The sequence below is a fragment of the Sus scrofa genome, chromosome 17 (assembly GCF_054392235.1).
Source record: "Sus scrofa isolate SSC_HxYL_T2T_F1_AM1 chromosome 17, Sscrofa_HxYL_maternal_Yorkshire_Landrace_v2.0, whole genome shotgun sequence".
NCBI classification, from domain to species: Eukaryota; Metazoa; Chordata; class Mammalia; order Artiodactyla; family Suidae; genus Sus; species Sus scrofa.
The window spans coordinates 34,936,672-34,962,537 of NC_139399.1; the positions used below are offsets into that span (position 1 = coordinate 34,936,672).

At 47.0% G+C, this 25,866-nt stretch overlaps 1 protein-coding gene across 7 annotated transcripts in view; it reads left to right on the plus strand.

Moving 5' to 3' along the window:
* Positions 1 to 25,866, plus strand: part of SLC24A3 (solute carrier family 24 member 3) — an 808,408-nt gene that overhangs the window by 660,970 nt on the left and 121,572 nt on the right. The window lies entirely within an intron of this gene.

A 25,866-nucleotide genomic window follows, 5' to 3' on the forward strand; every position in this document is an offset into this window, starting at 1 on the left:
TTTTTTTTTTTTTAATGCTAAAAAACAGTTTGCATTTGTCACACTTTTTCTACAAGCCTCAAGCATTGGACTTACATGGCCACTTTAGCTGACTTTGAGGGTCATGAGGAGTTTTGCTTGCCTGCATTTTGTCGATAGAGACTATTCCACTGCTGGAGGTGGTGTGGGGCCATGTCCATCTTGTGTCTGTGTTGGAAAGTCTTGGGAAGACACCAAAAGTCATCCAAATGTGAGGCTGCCAGGCGTCTGCAGTGTTGCAGTGGCAGCTGGGGATTTACAGTCATTCCGCCAGCTCTGAGGCCCTGGTTTCTTTGTAGGAAGATTAATCAGAAACACAGTCCTGAGCTCACTGCCCAAACACCCAGGACTGTATCTTCTAGGAAAAGCTCCTTTTAGTATCCCACTGGGGCTCCCCCTTGGTGGTCTTGGGGAACCTGGTGATCTACCTGGCCGGAGGGTACAGGGACCTGCTAGGAGCAGCTGGCTGGTTTGCAGGGCTAAGGAAAGCTCTTATGAACCTTCTCCCATGCCCTTTTGCAGACCCCTGGTCTTTCAGTCACCTGGCCAGGGGCACCCAGGGCTGCCTGACTCTCATGCAGGCTCCAGAGTCCAAGACAGGGTGTGCCCAGGCACCACTCCCTCCCCACCACCCACCCCATGTTCCTGTCACCTTCAGGCCCATTGATTAGTCTGGGTTGCCTGGTGGCTTCCTTGCTTCTGGGCGGCAGGCAGAGGGACCCCTTGATGATCTCATCAGGAGTCAGCTGCAAAGCCCACAGATGGATGGTTACCTCTGAAGAGGACCCTAGACACCTGGGGCCACATGGGGTGATCAAGTTCTGCCCAACTCCCTCTTCTGGGCATTTCCTCATTTCACCCTTTTGGTCAGTAATCTCTTGTCTTAGATTTTGTGGACCCACGATCTGGTGGTGTCTTAGATCTCCTATAAATGTAGTCAGTACTGCACCCAAAGAGTTGTCCATCTTTTCCTTCAGTGCATTTGCACTTCCCCAGTTCACCTGCCTCCTGGAGAAGAACTTTCACGTTCTGCAGAGCCTGTAGCCCTTTGCGCTCTCTTAATTAGCTCCATTGCCATTAGCTCTCTGAGCCTCAGTGCAGCTATGATTAGTGTTGGCACTAGGTCATTTGTCATCTATACCTGAAGCTTGATGTGAAGTCAAGCCCAAAATGGGAGACATAATGTAAAGGAATGAAACAAATGGCTGGAAAGTGCTGAGTAAATGCCATGCAGCTTATTACACAGGAGGCGGGTGGAAGGCATTTGTGTTTCATAATTTATCAGCAATGCAGTTCATCACTGGTGTGGTTAGAAAACCTGCAGAAAAGACAAATGGCTTCCTGAGCTTCAGCAAGTGCTGGTATTCGTCAGGCCACCCTCCCTGCTTGGAAGGTCTTTGCCAGACTCATCTCATCCGATCGTGGAGAAGAGCACCAACCACAAGATGACTCTGGGCCCATCCCATCTTCTGATTTCCCTTGTCCTGTGCCCACTTGGAGAGTCCAAGCCCATCCAGCTGTCTTTCTTCAGGCCTTTGTAGAATCTCAGAAGTCTTTGCAGAGGGAGAAAAATAATGTTTTGGACAAAATGTGAGCCTGGAGGTCACACTGGCCTGAGTTTGAATCCTGACTCTGCCTTTGCTGGCTGTGGAGCCTTGGAGAGGGTGTTTCACCTCTCTAAGCCTCAACTTTCTCATCTGTAGAGTGGGTGCAAGGGCACCTACCTCCTAGCATTGCTGTGGATGAAACATGTTCAGTATTAAGTTCAGTATTAAGCAGTATCTGGCCCACACAGTAAAAGCTCAATAAGGAGTTACCATTGTGGCTCAGCAAGTTAAGAACCCAACTGGTATCCGTAAGTTTGAGAGTTTGATCCCTGGCCTCACTCAGTGGGTTAAAGAAACCAGTATTGCTGCAGACGTGGCTCAGATTTGGCATCGCTGTGCCTGTGGTGCAGGTTGGCAGCTGCAGCTCCGATTTGACCCCTAGCCAGGGAACTTCCATATGCTGGTAGTGCAGCCCTAAAAAGAAAATAATAATAATAATAATGAAAGCTCAATAAAAGTTAGACACTGTTATCAGCTCTCAGAAGAATCAGGTTCCCTGGGACCCCTGCCTCCAGATTCCACCCCCAGTCACTGGTAATTTGACCCACCCATTGGCAGAGCTTATTAGCTTACTAGTGGAACAGCTATAGGACACCCAGTGGGGAGGGAAGGTCAGGTCAGAGAGGAGGTCTTTTCATTGCAAATCAGGATGAGGTGTTGACGGAAGCACCATCTCAGGGGACTGAGCCTTGCCTCTGTGCTCTCTGATCAGTGGGAGGGAAACAAACACCGCTTCCAGCAGTGGAGCCCATGCAGCGGAAACTCACATTGGAGGATGGGTATTGGGAATTGAACTGATTAATAAATCCAGTCACGAGTCTCACTTAACAGTGTTATTTACGTTGCTCAAGACTTTCATTTTCTGGGAGAATTACCAGCGAGAGCCCATGGGCCTCTCTCTAACGTATTCCGGCGTGAAGGGCTGCTCGTGACCAAGTCTGTTACCCATCTGAAATTAAAGCAATTAAGCCATAAGGTTTGAGTTCCTGTCTCAATTAGGGTTTTGATGAATTCGCTGTAATTAAATGTCTGCTTTAGTAGCAGTTTGCAAACATACCCAGTGCTTTGGTGTTCGCCTAAGGTGCTTTGGGGAGTTTTATGGTACAAGAAGGAAATCGCTTCTTAGAAAGTGGCTTCTAGAGCGGTTCTTGCCATCCTCACAAGATGTTTACAGGGCTGTGGTTCCTACAAGTTGTCTTTATTTATGAACGAAAAAATAATAATAAAGAAAGAAGACGAAGCTCTGGAGGAAACATGTGATACAGTTCGCATATTGTATTGAAAAAACCTCATGCCTGTTTTGTCAATGTACTTCTGAATTTAAAGCTACCATTTAGGGAGTTCCCGTCATGGGGCAGCAGAAACGAATCCAACTAGGAACCATGAGGTTGCAGGTTCAATCCTTGGCCTCACTGAGTGAGTTAAGGATCCAGCGTTGCCATGAGCTGCAGTGCAGGTCGTAGATGCTGCTCAGATCTGGCATTGCTGTGGCTGTGGTGTAGGCCGGCACCTGCAGCTCTGATTAGACCCTGAGCCTGGGAACCTCCATGTGCTGCAGGTGTGGCCATAAAAAAACAGACCAAAAAAAAAAAAAAAAAAAAAAAAAAAAAAAAGCTACCCTTCAGAATACGTGAAGCTTTAAAGACATAACCACAAACAGACAGTAAGTAGTGTAAGTAGTTTAACGGCATCCCAGATCAGGACTTTCACATTTCGGTTCCTACACGCCGGCAGATGGCTCCAGCTGATAGTAGAGAACCCCCACATCAGCTCTCTGGCATCCTTGAGATGATGTGCTTTGGTGAGGTCCATCTAATTTTGGCCGTGTTGGCCTTTTTCAATTAACACTCTGTCCATGCCGGCCCCTTACACAAACCCACAGCACCCAGAGGCTGCACCTTTGAATGGAAACTTGCCTTCGATTGGGTTTCCCCAGAAGGAGAATCTAAGCAATAGTTTCAAATTCAAGTAGTTTATCTAAAAGGTGATCCAAGGACATGCCAGCGGGGAAGTGGAGCAGTGAGATAAAGAAGACTCAGCAGCCAAGGAAAGTGTGTTCCCAGCAGGGCACCACTGTGGGCTGGGATTACTGCTTCTGGGGGAACTGGGAGATGGTGTAGATTAGTTAAGAGGTTTTCGGTTTCAGGAAACAGAAAACCTTAACTCTAACTAGCCTCTTTTTTTTTTTTTTTTCTTGTGCCTTTTCTAGGGCCACACCCACAGCATATGGAGGTTCCCGGTTTAGGGGTCTAATCAAAGCTGTAGCCTCTGGCCTACACCACAGCCACAGCAACTCGAGATCCAAGCCACGTCTGTGACCTACACCACAGCTCACAGCAAGGATGGATCCTTAACCCACTGAGTGAGGCCAGTGCCCTCAACCTCATGGTTCCTAGTCGGATTCGTTAACCATTGAGCCATGATGGGAACTCCTAACTGGCCTCTTAAATGACAGGAATTTATTGGAGTAGGAAAAATATAGAAGAAAGTGGACATCAGGCATGGTTTGATCAAGACTCCAGCCCCATTTTCTGTGATTCTCTTGTCACTAACCTCCTCTGACCCCTTCTTCATTCCTGTTTTCCTTCATGGCAAAAAAAAAAAAAAATAGCCCCAGCAGTTTCAGGTCTCACATACTCATTCCACCTTGACCAGGAAGGAAGAGAATGCCTCCTCACCCTTCATCCCCGACCCGGCATCATCAAACAAAAATCTAACTGGGGCCAACTCAGGTCACCTGACTATCAGGCTAGAGTTACCCCATTGGCTTAGATTACTCAAGAACCACTCAGGCACTTTCTCCTCCTCCCTGGAGCTAAGAATGTGATCAAATATGTTGGTTTTTGTCCTTGGTTATCATAGAAAGTATATAAACAATAACAGAACACAGCCTACACAGTATCACTTTGCCGCCTCATTGGCTGTGTTCCCTGGCTGGTGTAACACAAACCACCAAGTTCGTACAGATCTGTCACAGATCCTTATGTGGACCTATATCTTCATTTCTTTGGGGTGAGCAGCACAGGAGTGGGATTGCTGGGTCATATGGTGAGTATGTTTATAAGAAACCACCAATAGTTTTTCCCAGCAGCCCAAACCATTTTGTATTCCCACCAGCAATATGTGTCTTCCAGCTGCTCTGCATCATCACCAGCACTTGGTATTATCAGGTTGTTTTGTTTTAATTGTAGCCATTCTCGTGCGCGTGTGTGTGTGGTACCTCATTGTGGTTTTAATGTGCATTTCCCTGATGGATCATGATGTTGAGCATCTTTTCATCTTTTCATGCTTGCCACCATGCATATATCTTTTTTGGCAAGAATCTGTACAAATCTTCACCCATTTTTTAAGGGAGGTTTTTGCCTTCTCATTCCGCTGCCCAGCAGTCTCTCTACCATTATACTCAACCACTTTTCTGAGACCTTCTGTCCAGTTCATTTCTATCTCCAAATCGATAACGTCTCCGTCTCGGGCTGTTAGAAGTGTTTTACAGTGATCCCAGCAGTGTTTCTTAGTTTCGTTGCATGCATTTGGTTTTGCAAGAGAGGCTCTCAGAAACAGCGCTCTTCAATTATGTGGGAGAAAATGAAGAGGTCACTTCCCTTTTGTTCTGCAAACCAGGATGTAGCAGCAATGAGATCTGAGATGCATCGTTTGTGCAACTTGAGGAGCACAGTAGGAGTCCGTGCAGCAGGGGATGGACATTAATTACAGGGAGCCTCACATTGCTCCTTGAAAGTGAGCAAAGGGGGTGGCATTTCTGGTCATCATCTAGGTCCTTGGAAAGGCTGCCCATGGTGCTGGCTTAGCAGCAAGGTGCCTGATTAAACTGCATGAGCATCTGAGCAGGCTGGGTGGACCCACACTCCAGCTAAATGCTGTCACTGTACCAGGAGCTCAGAACCTCATGGCAAGCACAGCTGAGCACCACTCCAAGAAGGAAGTCCATCTTTGGGGCACAGATGTCATTTCTTTTCAAGATCATGCCCAGAGGGACACTACATGCCTGTGCTGCCTCTTATTACACCCAGGCCCCTGGCCCCACGAGCAGCTGAACCTGGGGTTGAAGGGTGAATGAAGTGGGAACAGAAGCCTGCCTGGCTGGCAGATGCTTGTTCTATTGTTTCTCTTTACCAAGCATCTCTAGTCGGCAGCCTGTGCCTGGTGCTGTTCTCACAGCTTTACACGTTATCAGTTATCAACTCCTTCGATCCTCACAAGAACCCTCTAGGAGGTCAGGGTCTTTACAGAAGGAGAAACTGAGGCTCTCAGAGGCCAGGTAACCTGTCAGTCACAGAACCAGTAAGTTGGGAGGCTTTTAGGGCTTCAGGGGAAGCACATAATGCCCAGCTCAGCAGGTGGCTTTAGACCAGAGGCCTCACTCATTATGCCACTTCCTCATCAGAGCCATCCTCCCTTCATGGCTCAGCGCCTTCCCATCTCCACAAAACCTGCCTTACCAACTAAGCAGAAGGGTGTGACCCAGTGACAAGGAAAAGTGGGCCATCAAATGCCTCTTGCACTGCAGATTAGCACATGTGTGTGGCATCCACTGACCTTCCATTCTTCTGCTGAGCTCGGGCATCTCAGGCCCCGCCCCTACATCCACTCCTAAGCCCCGTAAAACTACCAGGTTGGCCCCAGACACCCCCAGCCTGGCACAGAGACCCCCTCCCCAAGGCACGTGTCCTTAATTCACAGGCAGAGCCTGTGTGCAAAACTAGGAGGTGAAGTATTGCAGTCACAGCCTTCTAACTCCATGCCAGGCAGAGTCACTGCGAAGCGTCCCAAATGGAGAAGAACTGAACATTAGTGGATCATGAACCTGAATGTGCAGAGGACAAGGAAGACCGCATCTGCTCCTGCAGCTGGGTCCACCAGGGTGCCCGTCTTCCCTCCTGTTGCCCCTGCAGTCAGAGGGCACTGCAGGAGCCATGACAGAACAGACCAGAGTTGATGCTCTGGTCAGAGTGTGCATGGCAAGAGCGTTGCCAGCACCTGAGGCTACCCAGGACCTAAAATCACAAGCCTGTCTTTGCACAATGATGTGAACTGATGGTGGTTCAGTCTTCCACATTGTTATCGGTGAATTTAAACCCAGGCTAGTGGGTTCAAGTGGGTTTAAATCCATGAACTGTGATTGGGGAGGCGGGGGGCGGGGAATGGAGTGTTTACTATGTTCCTTCTTTGGGCAGTAAGTCCATTCATTGACTCAACAAATGCCTTTTTTTTTTTTTTTCGCCTTTTGTCTTCTTAGGGCCACACCCACAGCATATGGAGATTCCCAGGCTAGGGGTCTAATCAGAGCTGTAGCTGCCAGCCTATACCACAGCCACAGCAACTAGAGATCCAACCCACGTCTTCAACCTACACCACAGCTCATGGAAACGCCGGATCCTCAGCCCACTGAGCAAGGCCAGGGATCGAACTTGTGTCTTCATGGATGCTAGTCACATTTGTTTCCGCTGAGCCACGTCGGGAACTCTATTGTGTACCAGGCACTGGAGAGACACCAGTGGGAAAAACCACAGAGTTGTAGCAAGCTGTGGGGTGTTAAATATCCAACAAAAATGATAGATGGGCCGATGGATGGATGGGTGGATGGATGGAGTTTGAGATAGTGGCACAATGAGATAGGTGTGTGTGGCAGGGGTGGTCCATGTCAAGAAGAAAAACATCACAAGGTAAAGATCACAGAGACTGGGTGGGAGAAGAGATCCTTATTTCTAAAGCCTTTCCAGGGACGGTCCCTCCGCAAGCATTAATAGTTTAATGGAGTGAGAAAATAACTGCTAAATTCTACTCCATAAAAAAAAAGGGCACCAAATAAAATTTAAATTTTTTAAAAAAGATTCCATTTCCAGGCACTGTTTCAAACATTGGAGTGACTCTCTGAGCAGAGGGAACATGCCATCCAAGCAGATAGGCAGCCCTTGCCCCTGGGACACGTGAAAGGCTGGTGTGCTGATCTCACAAGCTAGAGTAAGGGGAGAACAGTGCCACGGGTGGCAGCAAGGGGTGTGTGCAGTGGCCAACCCAGCCCCAGTGGTGACCAAATGCATAAGGAGGCTGCAGAGTGAGGGGATCTCTTTTGTGCCAAGAGACAATCGTGGTGCCAGGCTGTGAGCACCCCCCCACCCCCTCCCCCCGCCAAACCCCAGCCCATGTCCACCTGTTTCCCACCCTATCTACAGCACCAAGAGTATTGGCTGCATGTGGCACGTCTGGGCAATCTTTGATACATTCACTGTGTGATACGATACCCTTGACACCAGAGAAGGGAGGATTAATATATGGAGCAGAGATAGAGTTCACAGTGCCCTGGAGCCTGACACAGACACACTCAGGAACAATTTGACCAATGCCTGGGACATTAAACCATGTTTGGAGAATGTCACAACTTGCCATCAGGTGCCACCAAGGCAAAGGGATTAAAGCAGTGGGAACTCTCTGGGCAGAACTTGAGACACAGTCTTGAAACAGCATCCTTGGTGTTCTGTGGATTTCCATTCACTGCCTATTATGTGCAGACACAGGGCATACGGAGATGAACGAGGAAGGAAAATTCCGTCTTCCTAGAGTTCATAGACTAGGGTGGGACCCAGGCAAAGAGCATGGAACCCCATCAGTGATCAAGCAATAGTACAAACAAAAGGCTTTGGAGGAAATGCACTGGGCAGTGGGATGGGGGAACTGGAGTGGGGTCGGAGGGGGAGCAGCCTAGGGAGGTGGTCAGGGAACATGTCACAAAGGAAGCGCAGATCCTGAAGGCAATGTCATATGAAGATCCGGGAAAGGAAGCCCAGGTGGAAAAAGCAGTGGCTGTTGGGACAGGACCAAGCAGGGCACACCTGAGGGCCAGAGGAAAGGCCAGTTTAGAGCCTAGCGATGAAGGGCTGTGGCTGGAGGAGAGCTCTGAACAGATCGTGGTGGGGACTCAGCTGCCATGGGAAGCTGTTGGGGACTTTAAGCTGTAGGGTAACATTATCTGCTTTCTTCTCTGGGAAAACTCCTTCCAGCCACTCCATGGAGAAGGGCACCCTGTGGTGACAAGATGGTGGCAGAGAAACCAGTTAGGAGGCCGGGGATGAGGCATGAGTTGCATTCTGGTCACTAAATATAAGAAGTGCTTATTGGATTTAGGGTGTTTTTGGAGATGACATTAAGGATTCACTGGTGAATTGGAAATGGGGGCAACAAAATGAGAGGAATCAGGAAAAGTTCTGGGATTTTTGTTCTGAGCAATGTCCAGTGGGTGCCAACTCTGAAAATGAGGACTAATTGGTCACGAGGAGTTCCCGTTGTGGTTCAGCAGGTTAAACATCCATGACATAATGTCCGTGAGGACGCCGGTTCGATCCCCGGCCTTGCTCAGTGTGTTAAGGATCCAGTGTTGCCATAAGCTGAGGTGTAAATCGAAGATTTGGCTCTGATTCTGAAACTTACAGCACTAATGACTTGAACCTAGCCAGAACCCAGACTGGGACCTGAACCCACAGTTTGTTTTGTGTGTGGGGGAGTGTTGTTGTGGGAGTTTTTTGTTTTTTGGGGGGGTGTTTTGTTCTGTTTTTGCTTTTTAGAGCCACACCCGCAACATATGGAAGTTGCCAGGCTAGGGGTCGAATCAGAGCTACAGCTGCCAGCCTACACCAGAGCCACAGCAACACAGGCTCCGAGGCTCGCCTGCGACCTACACCACAGCTCACAGCAACGACGGATCCTTAACCCACTGAGCAAGGCCAAGGATCGAACCCACATCCTCATGGATCCTAGTCGAGTTTGTTAACTGATGAACCATGAAGGGAACTCCCCGAACCCAAGGGTTTTTTTAAATTGTTATTTCCCCAATACAATTTTTTTCCTACTGTACAGCATGATGACCCAGTTACACATACAGGTACACATTCTATCTTCTCACATTATCATGCTCCATCATAAGTGACCAGACATAGTTCCCAGGGCTACACAGTAGGATCTCATTGCTAATCCATTCCAAAGGCAATAGTTTGCATCTATTAACCCCAAGCTCCCCATCCACCCCACTCCCTCCCCCTCCCCCTTGGCAATCACGAGTCTATTCTCCAAGTCCATGATTTTCTTTTCTGTGGAAAGGTTCATTTGTGCCATATATTAGATTCCAGATATAAGTGATATCATATGGTATTTGTCTTTCTCTTTCTGACTTACTTCACTCAGTATGAGAGTCTCTAGTTCCATCCATGTTGCTGTAAATGGCCTTATTTTGTTCTTTTTTATGGCCAAGTGATATTCCATCGTGTTTATGTATCACATCTTCCTAATCCAGTCATCTGTCGATGGACATTTGGGTTGTTTCCATGTCTTGGCTATTGTGAATTAAATAGTGCTGCAATGAACATGCAGGTGCATGTATCTTTTTCAAGCAAAGTTTTGTCCAGATATATGCCCAAGAGTGGGATTGCTGGGTCATATGGTAGTTCTATGTATAGATTTCTAAGGTACCTCCACACTGTTCTCCACAGTGGTTGTACCAGCTTATACTCCCACCAACAGTGCAGGAGGGTTCCCTTTTCCCCACACCCTCTCCAGCATTTGTTATTTGTGGACTTATTAATGATGGCCATTCTGACTGGTTGAGGTGGTACCTCGTGGTAGTTTTGATTTACATTTCTCTAACAATCAGGGATGTTGAGCATGTTTTCATGTGCTTGTTGGCCATCTGTACATCTTCCTTGGAGAATAGTCTATTCAGGTCTTTTGCCCATTTTTCCATTGGGTTGTTGGCTTTTTTTGCTGTTGAGTTGTGTAAGTTGTTTGTATACTCTAGAGATGAAGCCCTTGTCAGTTGCATTTTTTGAAACTCTTTTCTCCCATTCTCTAAGTTGTCTTTTTGTTTTCTTTTTGGTTTCCTTTGCTGTGCAAAAGCTTGCCAGTTTGATTAGGTCCCATTGGTTTAGTTTTGCTTTTATGTCTGTTGCTTTGGGAGACTGACCTGAGAAAAGATTTGTAAGGTTGAGTCAGAGAATGTTTTGCCTATGTTCTTTTCCAGGAGGTTGATGGTGTCTTGTCTTATATTTAAGTCTTTAAGCCATTTTGAGTTTATTTTCATGCGTGGTGTGAGGGTGTGTTCCAGTTTCCTTGATTTGCATATAGCTGTCCAGGTTTCCCAGCAATACTGTCTTTTTCCCATTTTATGTTCTTTCCTCCTTTGTCAAAGATTAATTGACCATAGGTGTCTGGGTTTATTTCTGGGTTCTCTATTCTGTTCCATTGGTCTCTCTGTCTGTTTTGGTACCAGTACCACACTGTCTTGATGACTGTGACTTTGTAATATTGCCTGAAGCCTGCAAGAGTTATGCCTCCTGCTTGGTTTTTGTTCCTCAGAATTGCTTTGGCAATTCTGGGTCTTTTGTGGTTCCATATAAATTTTTGTATTGTTTGCTCTAGTTCTGTGAAAAATGTCATGGGTAATTTGATAGGGTTGCATTGAATCTGTAGATTGCTTTGGGTAGTATGGCCATTTTTACAATATTAATTTTTCCAACCCAGAATCATGGAATATCTTTCCATTTCTTTACATCTTCTTTAATTTCCTTGATTAATGTTTTATACTTCTCAGCATATAAGTCCTTTACCTCCTTGGTCAGGTGTATTCCCAGATATTTGATTTTTGGGGGTGCAACTTTAAAAGGTATTATACTTTTGTTTTCCTTTTCTAATATTTCATTGTTAGTATACAGAAATGCAACTGATTTCTGAATGTTAATCTTATATCCTGCTACTTTACTGAATTTGTTGATCAGTTGAAGTAGTTCTGGGGTTGAGTCCTTAGGGTTTTTTATATATAGTATCATGTCATCTGCATACAGTGACAGTTTTACCTCTTCTCTTCCTATTTGGATGCCTTTTATTTCTTTTGTTTGTCTGATTGCTGTGGCTAGGACTTCCAATGCTATGTTGAATAACAGTGGTAAGAGTGGGCATCCTTGTCTTGTTCCAGATTTTATCAGGAAGGCTTTCAGCTCTTCTCCGTTGAGTATTATATTTGCTGTGGGTTTGTCATAAATGGCTTTGATTATGTTAAGTTATGTTCTCTCTATACCCACTTTGGTAAGAGTTTTGATCATGAATGGATGTTGGACTTTGTCAGATGCTTTTTCTGCATCTATTGAGATGATCATGTGGTTTTTGACTTTTCTTTTGTTAAGGTAGTGTATGACATTGATTGATTTGCATATGTTGAACCATCCTTGTGCACCTGGGATGAATCCCACCTGGTTGTGGTGTATGATCTTTTTTATATTTTGTTGGATTTAGATGGCTAAAATTTTGTTGAGAATTTTTGCATCTATGTTCATCAAAGATATTGGCCTATAGTTTTCTTTTTTGGTGGTATCTTTGTCTGGTTTGGGAATTAGGGTAATGGTGATGTCATAGAATGTCTTTGGGAGTGTTCCTTCTTCTTCAGGCTTTTGAAAAAGTTTAGGCAGGATGGGGATAGTGAACCCACAGTTTTTAAATTAAGATCACTTACCTGGTATCTGGAATTATTAAGTTTCAGGTTCTTTGTGCCTCAGCACAGATGGAATTCAGCAAGAGACAAAGATAAGCAAGAAATAGATTTATTACAATAGGACACTTGTGAGAGAGGCAAGCAGGCAGGCAAGGAGGCTCTGCCCCAAGGATTAGGTGGGCTACAGTTTTATAATCCAAGGGGAGTGGAGCTGGGAAAAGACCACTTCTTCCTCTTTCTTGGGTAGTAGCTCCTCCTTGGTATCTGGTAAGAGAGTATTTCACCCTATAAGGTCAGACTAGGACTGTCATGGTACTTATTCAAATCGGCAAAAGGGTGGTCTTTAAACTCCTGCCCTTGGTCTGAACCTGAATGCAGGCCTCACCCCATCCCCCATCCAATGACCTGAAACAGACCTCATGCCTCCACTTGTCAAGCAAGCCTTTCTCATTCTGATGTCTTTCTTAAGCAATTATTGTCTTTTTTTTTTTTTTTTTTTTTTTTTTTTTTTGCCATTTCTAGGGCAGCTCCCACGGCATATGGAGGTTCCCAGGCTAGGGGTCTAATCAGAGCTGTAGCCACTGGCCTACACCAGAGCCAGAGCAACTCGGGATCTGAGCCGCATCTGCGACATACACCACAGCTCACGGCAACGCCAGATCTTTAACCCACGGAGCAAGGCCAGGGATCAAACCCGCAACCTCATGGTTCCTAGTCAGATTCGTTAACCACTGAGCCACAACAGGAACTCCTTCAGCAATTATTAACTTACAGTGGTCTCCCAAAGACCCCTAGGTTTCCCTCTCTATCTATGGTCCCCTATTGAGACTTCTACAATCACCTGTGAAACTATCCTACTCTATCCCTATCAATTCGACCCCTAGCCCAGGAACTTATGACTGCCATATGCCACAGGTGTGGACATAAAAAGAAAAGGGGGAAAAAAATTGGTCACGAAAAATTAGGAGGGTTTCCTTTCAGAGGATAGCCAGCCTATTATCTAACCTGTTCTGAAGCCTGCCATGGTGTGTCAGATCCAGACACTTGGTAGAGTCAGTGAAACCCACTGTGACATTTTTTTGTAGTAGAAAGTTGGATCAGCCATCTGTTACTCACCAGCCACTTTGCTGAGCAGCTTCTGAGCAGCTCAACCCGCTCGACCTTTCTGAGCAGCCCCTCGACTCTCTTATGGATCCACTCCTCCTGCTGGTGTCACCTGTGGGAAAAGCCCTCGCTGATTCCTCACAGATACAGTGACACTAAATCCTGGACAGCACTGCCCATCTCACACCAACTAGACTTTGTGAATTTACAGAGGGCACCTGGGAGCTCCACAGACCACCCGTTGTTGTGATTTGCACACACCGAAGCCGGATCAGAACAGCTGAATCCATAGCACTCACCCTGGTGTGACCTGACCATCGTCTTCTCCATCATCACCCCCCCACCCCACCTCCCCAACCCAGGTCCAGACACAGCTGGGGTATTTGATCAGATCATGTGTAAGATGCTGCAGTGCTGTGGGGGTGTCCGCGTTCTCTGGGTTCCTGACCAGCCATACTACTTGCTCATTCATCAGGCAGTAGGGACTCAGTTTGCAGTTTTTAAGTGGAGAAGCAGGGGAGGTAACCAGGGAAATTTTCATTCTTTTGGTTTGGATATAATATTTTTTTCATATAACAATACACTTTCCTAGTCCACTTGTTATTTTTTTTTTCTTTTTTCTTTTGGCTTCCCTGCAGCATATAGAGTTCCCAGGCCAGGGGTCAGATCCAAGCCACAGTCTCAACCTAAGCCTCAGCTGCGGCAACGCCAGATCCTTAACCCACTGTTCCAGGATCGAACCTGCATCCCAGTGCTCCGGAGATACCACTGATCTGCTGCGCCACAGCAGGAACTCCAATTCCACTCGTTTTTATTCTGGCCAATCTCCATTCATTTATGCGAAGTAAGAATTTACTTCCTCCTGACCCTGAATCTCCAAGAGAAAGAAACAATAAAATTAACCTTTCCAGATAGTGTGGGGACCATTAGGGGCAACAGGTGGGCTCAGGTGCCAAATGCCTGGCTTTTTCAGACAATGTGAGGTGGGGCCTCAGGTGGCCTGGGGCTTTCCCTCCTCTGACTCTACCAAGGGATGGTGTTTCTATGGCAACGAAGGGACCACACCCTTTCCTGTAGTGGATGTGCACGGGTGCCACTCCCCAGCAGATGGGGAAGAAAATGGCCTCTTAAGCTTTGTTTGTGATTTTCCCCAAGATCAAGCTACAGCAGCTTCCAAGTTGGGGCACAAAAAAATTAGAATGAGGGTACTCGAGGGGTTGGCCAGTAGCTGGGAGACTCAGGGGCTAGGTCAGCTGTTTGATGACATTAGACCCTTGGCTTTGATGGACTGTCACAAATGAGATTGTCTTAGTTTTATCACTTTAAGATCTTGGTCATTATACAGTAAACTATTTATTCACCTTCTTGCTCTATCTTTAGTCACTGCAACACGCAGCTTCTAAAAACGTGTATCCAAAAAAGAGGGAGGTGGGGAGAGTTCCCTGGTGGTCTAGTGGTTAGGACTCAGCACTTTCACCGCTGCAGCCCGGGTTCAGTCCCTGGTCTGGGAACTGAGATCCCCCATCAAGCCACTACATGTAGTGGCCAAAAAATAAAAAAAAAATTTTAAGTTAAAAACGTAAGCCCCAGCATCCCCGTGACCTCTTTCCTTTTCTCCCCTTTTTGTTCTTTTTAACAATGTACAACTTCGTTCTGCTCCCTCTCTCTATTTTACTATATATTTTTAAACTAAAGACACTTTTTGTGTTAATAGATCATCTTTATTGGGATTATAAAAATACAGAATAACATGCCTTAACTCACTTTAATCCTTTCGTCTACCCCATGGTGTAGATACTGCTTTTCTCATTTTACAGATGAGAAAACAGAGCCCAGAGAGGGAGGTGGTAAAACTTGCCCCAGACCACACATCCGAGAAGAACAGAGCTGGGATGCAGAACCAGGCAGACTTGTTCTAGAATCTGTGTCCTTAATCTTAAGCCAGTGGAGTAAAGCACGTGGCAGGTTGCAGAAGAACATGTCTCATGATGGAAGGAAGGGGCTGTCCACATCAGACAGCTCTTCCCTCTGGTCATGGACAGGGCATCCTTGAACCTTTCGTTTTAGAACCTTTTATGCAGGCGCTGAGACGGGTGACCCTGGAGTGGTCTCCAGGTAAGAGATAGCATGATGTCTCCTTTCAGAAACTGGAACTCTTTCTGCACTACGTTTGTACGTGCCCTGATTGTGGAGGGTCCTGAGACAAGATGTGGATTTCAAGGCCTTTTCTGTTATCAGGTTCTAGAACCCACACACATGGCCCTGCAGAGGGTGCAGCTGAAAATGCAGCCTCTACACCGGCACCAGTTAGGTCTTGGAGACAGAGTTTTGGGTGAAGCAGGAAGAACAGCTTTATTGCTTTGCCAGGCACAGGAGGCCACAGCAGGCTGATGCCTCAAAACTATGTCCTGTCCTGAGAAGGGATAGCAAGGGGCTTTAGAGGTTTAGCTCGGAAGACAGGGTTACTGATTAAGGTGCCTGTATTATTCTTCATCCATAGATCATTTCAGAGTCATGAGATCTGGCGTCTGTCAGTCCGGTGATGGTTTCTGATTGTCTTCGGGGCTATCGTTCCTTGACTTTTTCTCTGGAAGGAAGATTGCTTGCAGAGAAGAGGTGTTAGGGAGTGTTTCAATTACAAAAGAAAATGCTAGGTGCAATATAACTCTAACTAGAAAATAACCGTTAGTAAAAGAAAGCAATGAAGAGATCATTTGTGAAAAGGTAGGCACTAGGTGTAATATAACTGTAACTAGAAAGTAAACCTTACTAATAAGTTAGTTGGCCAAGGCAGGACATAACATAGTGGAGACTGTTTTAAATAGTTTTTTTATTTATAATGATTTTTACTTTTTCCATTATAGCTGATTAACAGTGTTCTGTCAGTTTTCTACTGTATAGCAAGTATGTGGTATATATACACAGCGGAATACTACACAGCCTTAAAAAAGAACAAAATCATGCCATTTAAATAGTTTTTAGCTGGGACAATATTTCCTAATCATTAACTCTTGAGTCAGCCTTTTGAAACTGAGGGGAGGCTAAAGGAAAGGTCTTTTATTTCAAAACACAAAGATTTAGGGTCTGGCATAGCCCTAGGCTGACTCTGTTCGCTCTGCCCTGGTTCCTAGTCTCTCTTTCAGGGGAACTGAGTCTGCTTCAGGAACAAGCGGAGAATATGGAGGGAGGGCCAGATGGGATCTCATTCATAAGAGGGAGGCGGAGTGCAGGCATGTCCCCGCTGAGTTGTTTGGTCTCCTTATGGAAACACGATCCTTTTGGAATCCCTGGATGGCTTGGTTTTGCTTGAGACCCCTGGAAAGCTTCCTGAAGGAAAGCCTCAGTGCTCTCTGGAGGAAGCTGTGCACAGAGCTGGGGCGGGAACTCGGTGGCTTTTTGCCCAAGCAGTGGGACACCTCCTACCCTCCCAGCCTCTCTGTACCCACCCCTCTCCTTCTCCAGTCTTCAGACACTGCCAGCTCCACTCAACAAACCCCAAGCATGACTTAGAAGCAAAAGGGTGGGAGTTCCCTGGTGGCTCAGCAGGTTAAGCATCCCACGCTGTTACTGCTGCAGTGTGGGTTCCCTCCCTGGCCCAGGGACTTCCACAGGGTGCCGGCTTGGCCAAAATAATAATAATAAAATAAATAAATAAAAATAGAAGTAAAGGGGTCCTTACGAATAGTCAAGTCTCTGTCCCTGATTTGGCCAGGGCTGCAGCTAAGTTTACTGCATCCCAGGCCTGAGCTGAAATCTGTGGGGTTTTGGTCTTCATACTCCTGGCCACACCTCAGCATCTGCCCACTGACCATCCCCCACTGCTCCCCCAGGGGTTGGGCCAGGTCGCCCCTTGGGGGCTGATGGTGCGTGCTGACTTTTAACTTCTCCTGATGTCTGTTTCCAAAGAAAAGAGCAGTGTGGAAGCGGGGGTCCCTAGTGAATATTTCTGAGGTTGTTTTGGGGTTTTTGGTGCTCACATATCAAACAAGCTCCACCGGAGGTGGAATCACTGAACTCCAGAAATGGTCCGAAGTGACTTCATATTTGTGACCTCATCCTTTGGAGGTCTGAACACCAGGCTGGCTGTTGTCAACCACTGAGCCATTGTTTGAAAGCAAGAAGTCTTTCCCTTCAGGAGAAAGAAGTTTCCTGGAGCTCGCAGTGTTTGGGTGCATGTTCTCCCTTCATTCTTTTTTTATTCATTAAATTGTTTTGGAAGCAAGCGTGCTGGCGCCGGCCCTGGAGCCATGCATGTATATAATCCAACAAAACTGCTGGAATTCCTGGGGGTGGGGGGTGCCGGCGACAGCTGTCCTTGGCGCCCTGCTCACAGAGCCTGATGCAAAGAGAAATGTCCAGGAGTTCCCATCGTGGCTCACTAGAAACCCAACAAGCATTCGTGAGGATGCGGGTTCAGATCCCTGGCCTCGCTCAGTGGGCTAAGGATCCAGCATTGCTGTGAGTTGTGGTGGAGGTTGCAGGCAAGGCTTGGATCTGGCGTTGCCGTGGCTGTGGTGTGGGCCGGAAGCTGTAGCTCTGATTTGACCTCTAGCCTGGGAACCTTCATATGCTGCAGGTGCGGCCCTAAAAATACAAAAAAACATCCACCTTTCCTCTCCGTTGTTTCTGGGCCCTCACTGAGCCCCATCACTCCACATCTGTGCAAGGATTTCCAAGGAAGGTCCTGGGGCTCTTTATTCTTTGAAGGCCATTATTCTTTGATGAGTAGCAGGGGTTTTAGTTATATGAAAGTATAGGTAATTTACAATGTTGTGTTAGTTCCAAGTAGACGGCAAAGCAATTCAGCTATATTATACTCAAGAATATATATTATTTTTCAGATTCTCTTCCATTGTATTTTATTCCCACATATTGAGTGTGGCTCCCTATGCTATGTGGTAGGTCCTTGTTGTTTATCCATGTTGTATATAGTAGTGTGTATCTATTAGGACAGCAAAGGTTTTTCCAAGCCCTGACAGCACCAGTGCAGTGTAGTCACTTAGTCAATCAGTGCGTTTTTACCGAGTGATCGTTCCAGTGACTGGGGAGATGATGGTGACCAAGAAAGTTCAGGCCCTGGGTTCTCCTGCCGATTATAGTCTAGTGGAGGGAAGAGCGATGGTAAATAGGTGCCCAGTAAATCAACAAGGTAATTTCAGGTAGACGTAGTCTGACGATTGTAAAATAGGGTTAGGTGAGTGACCAGCAGGGATCGAAGGGCTACAATGGGATCAGAGGAGATGGTACAAGGCCACTTGGGAGCTGAGCCCTGACTGGTCTGAAGGAGGAGCCGTGGGAAGGTCTAGAACATTCCAGGCAGAGTGTCCTGCCGAGCAGGTGGGGGAGCAGAAAGAAAGCCAGCGCTGCTAGAGAGCAGGGGCCCAGAGGGAGAGGTGGGGGCTCCTGAGGTCTGGTGACGGGTTTGCTTTCAATCAGGACAGTGTTCTAGGGAATTTCTTAGGAGCATTTTCCCTGGAGCATTTTCACAGGAGTCAGAAATCCAGATGTTACCCTAGGTCTTTCCAGGTAGATGCCATGTAGGGACATCTCTAATGTCCCCTGAGTGTGAGTCTCCACTGCAGCCCCCACCCAGTGCCCACCCCCCACTAGCTCTGTGTCCTCCATTCAGAGTCCCTCCCCTTCCCTCCACATCTGTTCCATTCCTGAAAGACCATGAGCCCATTAACCTCAGCCACCTTCTTCCCTTGGCTTTTTCTCAGTCTCATCCTCAGCATCTCCAACTTGATCAGCTGGTCCCGGGCTCTAGTATTTGCCTCCCTACCTCTGGGGCCCCTTCTCCCTCCCTGCCTGCCCGTATGGGAGCAACTGGTCTGACCAGGGTTTATGGTATTTCCAGGTTCAAGGGTTAAATCAGGAAGTCAGGTTTGGGTGCTGAAATACTGGAATTGCGTTGGATGGTCAAGTGGTTTATTACAAACAACGGGTTGGAATAGTTGAAACAGAGACTTTGCATGTCCACCTTCTACAGTTAAGTAGCCATCTCTTCTGAGTTGTAATTTGTCTGATTTCTGTTAAAGGTTTGCTTCCCCTGCTTCCAGACTCTGTCCATGGTGCCTAAACCACGTGTCCCCCAGTTTTATTCTCCCCTAAACTAGAGTTGCCTCAAATCCTAGTGAAAGGGGGCAGGCTTTGTTGCATGCAAGGTACTGCACCTGCATCATAATAACTTTAGGATAAAGTTACCCTAGGTTGAAAAGTGAAGACATTTGGTGGATGTGGTGGCCAGCCTCCAAGTTGGTGTCCCATTGACCCCAGGCTCCCGGTGTTCAGGGCTTTTTGTTCTCCTCCCACACTAAACACAGATCATTCACATAACCATGTACCTTATGGAAAAGGCAGCATGTGGCCTCTGAGGTTGGCCATAAAAGGCACCATAGCATTTGCATCCCTTTCTCCTTTGGACCACGTGCTCTGGGGAAGAGGCAGCCATGCTGGTAGGACACTCAAGCAACCCCATGGAGATGTCTTCCTGGAGAGAGACCAAGCCCTTGCCAGAACTCAGACTCACCTGCCAAGTGACTGAGCCACCCTGAGAGCAGCTCCTCTGGCTCCTGTAAGTCACCAGGTGACTGCAGCCCCGAACAACCACTTTCTTGCAACCTAGTAAGATCTTGAGCCAGAGCAATCCAGCTAAGCCACTTCCAAACTCCATACCTTCAGAAACTCCATGAGATAACAAATGTTAATTGCACGAACTTGCTAAATTGGGGGGTAATGTATTACACAACCGTAGGTACCTAATACAGTGAAAGTTACCCCCAAATGACAAATGACAAAGGCTTGGAAACACTGGGATTTCCAGTAAGTGGCAGAGCAGGGAATCCTGCCCACATCAGTTTCACAGAAAAGTGCATGCTCTTACCTCCCTGCATAACTGCCTGTGGCATCTGAATTCTGACAGGCAGACTGTATCAGGAAAAAGCAACAGACCGTGTGGACTTCATCTCAGTCCTAGATTTGGGAACCCCGAGATAGGGTGGAATGGGCAGAAACTAAGCAAGAGGATGATGTCATAATTTGTATCAAGTGTTTGAGCAGATTTATTTTTTATTTTTTTATGTTCAATTTTTTGTCTTTTTTAGGGCCACACCCACAGCATATGGAGGTCCCCAGGCTAGGGGTTGAATTGGAGCTGTAGCTGCCGCCCTACACCACAGCTCACAGCAACGCCGGATGATTGATCAGATTTAATTAAAGCTCCATGCTCAGTTCAGCTACAGCTGTCTGGTGTTTAAAGACTTTTTCACTGTGTTTATTTCTAATTCTTTCTTTCATAATTTTTTAAAATCACTTCTTAAGTCCACAGCTGAAATAGTCTGTTACCAAATAGGACTTCTAAGATTTCTCCACACGAGAGGTCTTTTCTTTGCTTCTTTTCTGTTCTGTTCTTTTCTCCTTCCTTCCTTCTTCCCCTCTCTCCATCTCTCTCTTTCTTTTTCTTCCTTCCCCCCTCCTCCTTCTTCTTCTTCCTCTCTCCATTTCTACAAACTGTAGCCATGCTGCTAGAATGTCATAGCAATGTATGACTTTCTGAAGCTGCTGTCATCTGATTCTTGGACTTGTAGCAATTTATCTTCTCTGCCATGAAAAGATGAAGGTCCACGCCCACAGCCTACCATCCTCATTATCACCCCTTTGCTCGTCTAGAGCCGTGGCCTGGGCTGTCTTCTTTCAGGGAAGATGTTCTTTACAGCACAGGCTTTCTGTCCTCTGCTTGCAGAATCTCCATTTAGTGACCTGGTTTTTCAGCATCTTTCCCCAGCAAGTCACAACCACTAAATCGTTCAAGCTTCAGTTTTTCCCCCCAAATTGCTCTTGCTCAACTTGCCAAACCAAAAGAAAACTAGTACAACTTAATAGCTTTGAAAAGAAAATGGAAATTCTACCTATTGGGATGGGGTTTTTTTCCAGTTCCTCTGTGCAGTGGCAGCTGGAAGCAGCAGCTGGAGGTTCAGTGGGACTCGAAGGAAGAGGCTGCCCCGTGGTTACTCTCCTCCATCCACACAGTGCACCCACTTTCGGAAGCCAGTTCTGACACCCAGCTCAAGTCCCTGACAGGGTGCCGGGGGACACGCGTTCCTAAAGCCTGGAATCACCCTTGGGTGAGACCTCATGACACCCCCATCTGCACTTGTTGTTTGACCCTGGTGGCCACTCAGCAAAGGAACCTCAGCCAAACTAGCCAGCCTCGCACTTGGATCTCCTGAGATAAAGCAGGCCTGTGGCATCATGCCCAGAGCGCCCTGCTAACAGACTCCTCCCTGAAAGCAGTTCTGGGGTGCAGGGGAGGGGGCGACTGCCCATTGCGTTCTCCATGAACCCGCTGCTCATCAGTGTAGATGTGTCTTATTCTAGTTACTGCCTGCTCGGTGCTTAGGGCTCCCAACACTTAACTGAGCTTCTTACTGCAGGGTCATTCTGGTGGAGACTGGTTCAGGCAGGAACCATAGAAGTGATGGCAGTGGGGGTGGTCCTATTGTGGTGCTGCGGAAACGAATCTGACTAGGAACCATGAGGTTGCTGGTTCGATCCCTGGCCTCGCTCAGTGGGTTAAGGCTCTGGCATTGTGTGAGCTGTGGTGTAGGCTTGGATCCTGCGTTGCTGTGGCTGTGGCGTAGGACAGCAGCTGTAGCTCCAATTTGACCCCTGGCCTGGGAACCTCCATGTGCTGTGGGTGTGATCCCCCCCAAAAAAAAAGTGATGGCAGTGGGTATTGACTGTACTTTTTATTCCATAGCTCATAGTATTTAACAATTATTTGGTGCTGAAATGCAGAAACACACATTTTCTATAGGGGATTTCACGCTCCAATAAAACCCCAAGACTGCTCACTAAGTGTGAATCTGAGTTACTGCTTGGCAAGAAGTATTCGGCGGACTTTGGCGAGTGAATTTTTTTTGATCAGTGAATTTTTAGAGCCCAAGGAAGTTTGCTAAGTAACGTCCTGTTTGTCCATGAATAGAAAGAGAAAGCATTTGCACACCTCTCCTGGTGTGGGAGGGGGATTAAAGGGCATGTGGGATTGAGGATGCAGAGGGAGGAAACCAGGGGAGGTCAGGAGCCACGGCGGAGGACCAGGGCGGATGGGCAGACGGATGCTGGGCGGGGGGAGGGAGGGGGGGCTTTTTCATACCCACACCTAGTAACTGTCCCCACTTCAGCTAACTCAGAGTGTGTGTGGGCCTGTGTGACTGGTCACCTATCGGCCCTGCCCCTCTGCTGTGCTCAGGGCTCTTTGCGACTTACCTAAGAGACGAGCATGCATGAAGGAGAGGAGAGGGCTCGGTTGATTGGATCCAGATGGTTATCTTCAGGGAAGCCACCAGAAAGATGAGTCAACTCAAGAGATGTTCTTTGAGAACCTGTGACACATGGCTGGCCTATTCTCCCGCCCCCCACTCTCCAATTGGAACAGGTTCTCCAAGCTCCTCAAATATCTCTTCCTGGACCCAGACCCAGTGAGTCTTTCCCACCCGGCATCCTCTTCACCTGCTCTGCTCTATGCAGTGCCTTCTTCCTGAATCCCCTCCTCTTGCCCCCGATGGAGCTGTCCCTCCCCGCACCCAGAGCTGCCCTTAGCCCATCCCCCCTTGTAGGGCACAGGCTCACCCGATCTCGTGACTTCTGCCTCCTCCACTGGGCACTGCCTTCTCCATCCCTGGGTTTGGCTCTTCTCCCATCCTCAGGGCTTACTTTGCAAATAGGCTGCCAGACCTTTCCAACCGGGGTCCCCTGGGACAGCCTCTAATTCAAGGTCTAAACCTTGCCATTGATGATCTGTATTAGTCTAGGTTCTCCATAAATTATGTATGCATATATGTATATAATCATATATACATGATCTGCTAATCTTATATATACAGTCATATACTATGTATATGATTTGCTCTTTAAAGAATCAGCTCACATGATTATAGAGGCTGAGGAGTCCTGTGAGCTGCGAGATGAGTCAGCAAACTGGAGACCCCAGGAAAGCTGATGAAGTAATTCCAGTCCAAGTCCAAAGGCTTAAGGACTGTAAGAGCCTTTGGTGTCACTTCCAGCCCGAGTCCGAATCTGAAGACAGGAGACTGATGTCCTAGCCTGAAGACCTACAGAGAAAGAATTCTTTCTTCCTCAGCCTTTTCTTCTTTTCAGGCCTTCAGTGGATGGCGGTAGGCCTACCTGCACTGGGAAGGGAAATCTTATCCAGAAACACCTTCACATTCATGCCTCCAAATAGTATTTAACCACATGTCTGGGTTCCCCAGGGTCCAGTCTAGTTGACACATATAATCGGCCTTCACTCCATCCCCCTCCAATTCACCATGTCTACTGAGGGCATCTCTTGAGGTCTGTCACTCATAGTTTAAGCCTCACCTCATGACAGACTCTCCACGTCCAGCCCCTCTTGAACCCGATCAGTTCTTCCATCACTGCATTTCTCGTACCTGTCCCTTTCCAAGCCCACTGATACCATCCAGTACAGACCCTCACTCTGGGCTACCTGGACTTCCGATGCCCCTCTCCCTGGCTTTCTGCCCTTGTCCTCTCTTCCTCAAATCTGTGTTCACACTGATTAAACTTCCTGAACCTCCACTCTGACCTCATGTCTTGCCTGCAAGGCCACCCTCTGTGATCATCTCCCATTTCCAGCTGGCTTTCACCCATCCACGTCTACAGCAGAACTGAACCGATCATTGCCTGTCCCTCATGTTCTTACCTTGTTCAGGTGCTTGCACATGTCTGTTCCTTCTGGGGGGAGTGCCCTTCCTCATCTCTGGCCACTCCACACCATCTCCCAGTTTTGAAAATGCAAGTCATGGCATTCCCCTTGTGGCTCAGCAAGTTAAGAACCTAATGGAGTCTCTGTGAGGATGTGGGTTCTATCCCTGACCCTGCTCAATGGATTAAGGATCCAGCATTGCCACAAGCTGCAGTGTAGCGACAGACGTGGCTTGGATCCAGTGTTGCTATGGCTGTGGAGTGAGTAGGCCAGCAGCTACAGCTCTGATTCGACCCCTAGCCTGGGAACTTCCATATGCTGCAGGTGCGGCCATAAAAAAAAAAAAAAATGCAAGTCATTTTTTGTTCTACAAGTATGTATTCAGTATGTCACCTCCTACAAGAAGCCTTCCCTGATTTCACTAGGTGGACAAAATCTTCTCTCCTTCAAACTCTGGTAGCAATCTTTTCAGTTTTATTTTGTTATTCATGTCTGCAGGTGATAATCTCTAGTAGCATCCTCAATTCATCTGTCCAAAGTGATTCTTCTGGTAGATGGTTCCTTTGGTGGTAGTGTTGTGGGGGAGAGGGGGTTTAAAGAAAATACAGGGATTTCCCGTTGTGGCGCAGTGGTTAACAAATCCAATTAGGAACCATGAGGTTGCAGGTTCGATCAGTGGGTTAAGGATCCAGCGTTGCCGTGAGCTGTGGTGTAGGTCGCAGACGCAGCTCGGATCCCTTGTTGCTGTGGTTCTGGAGTAGGCTGGCGGCTACAGCTCTGATTGGACCCCTAGCCTGGGAACCTCCATATGCTGCGGGAGCGGCCCTAGAAATGGCAAAAAGACAAAAAAAAAAGAAAGGAAAATACATAGGCATGTAAATTTTAGCACTATAAAATTCATATACATGTTAAGACAAACAAGGTAAAGTTGCAATTTGGTAAATGATTAGGCACCAACTGAATGGTACAGCTTTCAGGATCCTGGTGCGTTTTTTCTACAGCATGATTTAAAGTCAGTCCATTGGTGTCTGTGCCTCCTGTCAGTACACACAATTCTGGGGAGAAGCATAACTAAGTCAGTAACTTATTTTGCAAATTAGCAACACTTGCTGCATTTTCCAGGTGTGCTTTTGTTGTCTCTCTAGAGAAAGGCTTAAAGAAAGAAGAATGACGATGTGCTTCTTTTAAGTGCACAAAAAAGAGTGTAATGTTGATGGAGCCAGGAGTCCCCACTGATCTACATCCAATGTTCATTAGCCAAGTCCCTGCTGTTAGCAGTTTGCACAGAGAAGCAAAGTTGTCAAAACACATAATATTCATTAATGAGCAGAGCCTTTGAAAAACCTGCCCCCCATACATCTTTCCTAATTAACAATAACGCTTTTTCCCACCCATTATCTCCGTCTCTGTGTCCAGTTTACAGCTATTGGTTGGACCTTCTAACATCCCTTAAAAGTGCAGGTTTCACAAAGCTGATGTGTGGCAGAATTGCTCACACTTCACATGCAAAGGTGTTAATGAATGAGGATCTCACTGTTGAGGAAGAAAATGAGACGAGGATGATGACACAGGCCCTATAACCCTTCCAAAAAAAAAAGATTCATCTAGGAAGGGCTTAGGACAGAGCCTTGGAAAACTTGAACCCTTGAATATCTTCCCCCAGCCTCTCTTGGGCAAGTAAAAGCCAAAGGGGACGCTGTGATGTCACATCCTGCTGCTATTTTATGGGGAAATTACACCAAGGAGCAATCAGTGCTTGATTCCAGTCCCATTCATTGATAGCAACCAGGTCGTGCTTGCTCTTAGAATGTACATTTGGGGGAAAACATTAGAGCCAACATTTTATTTCTCAAAATTAAAAAAAAAAAAGTAACCATTTTGGAGTTCCCGCTGTGGCACTGTCGGTTAGGGATCCAGTG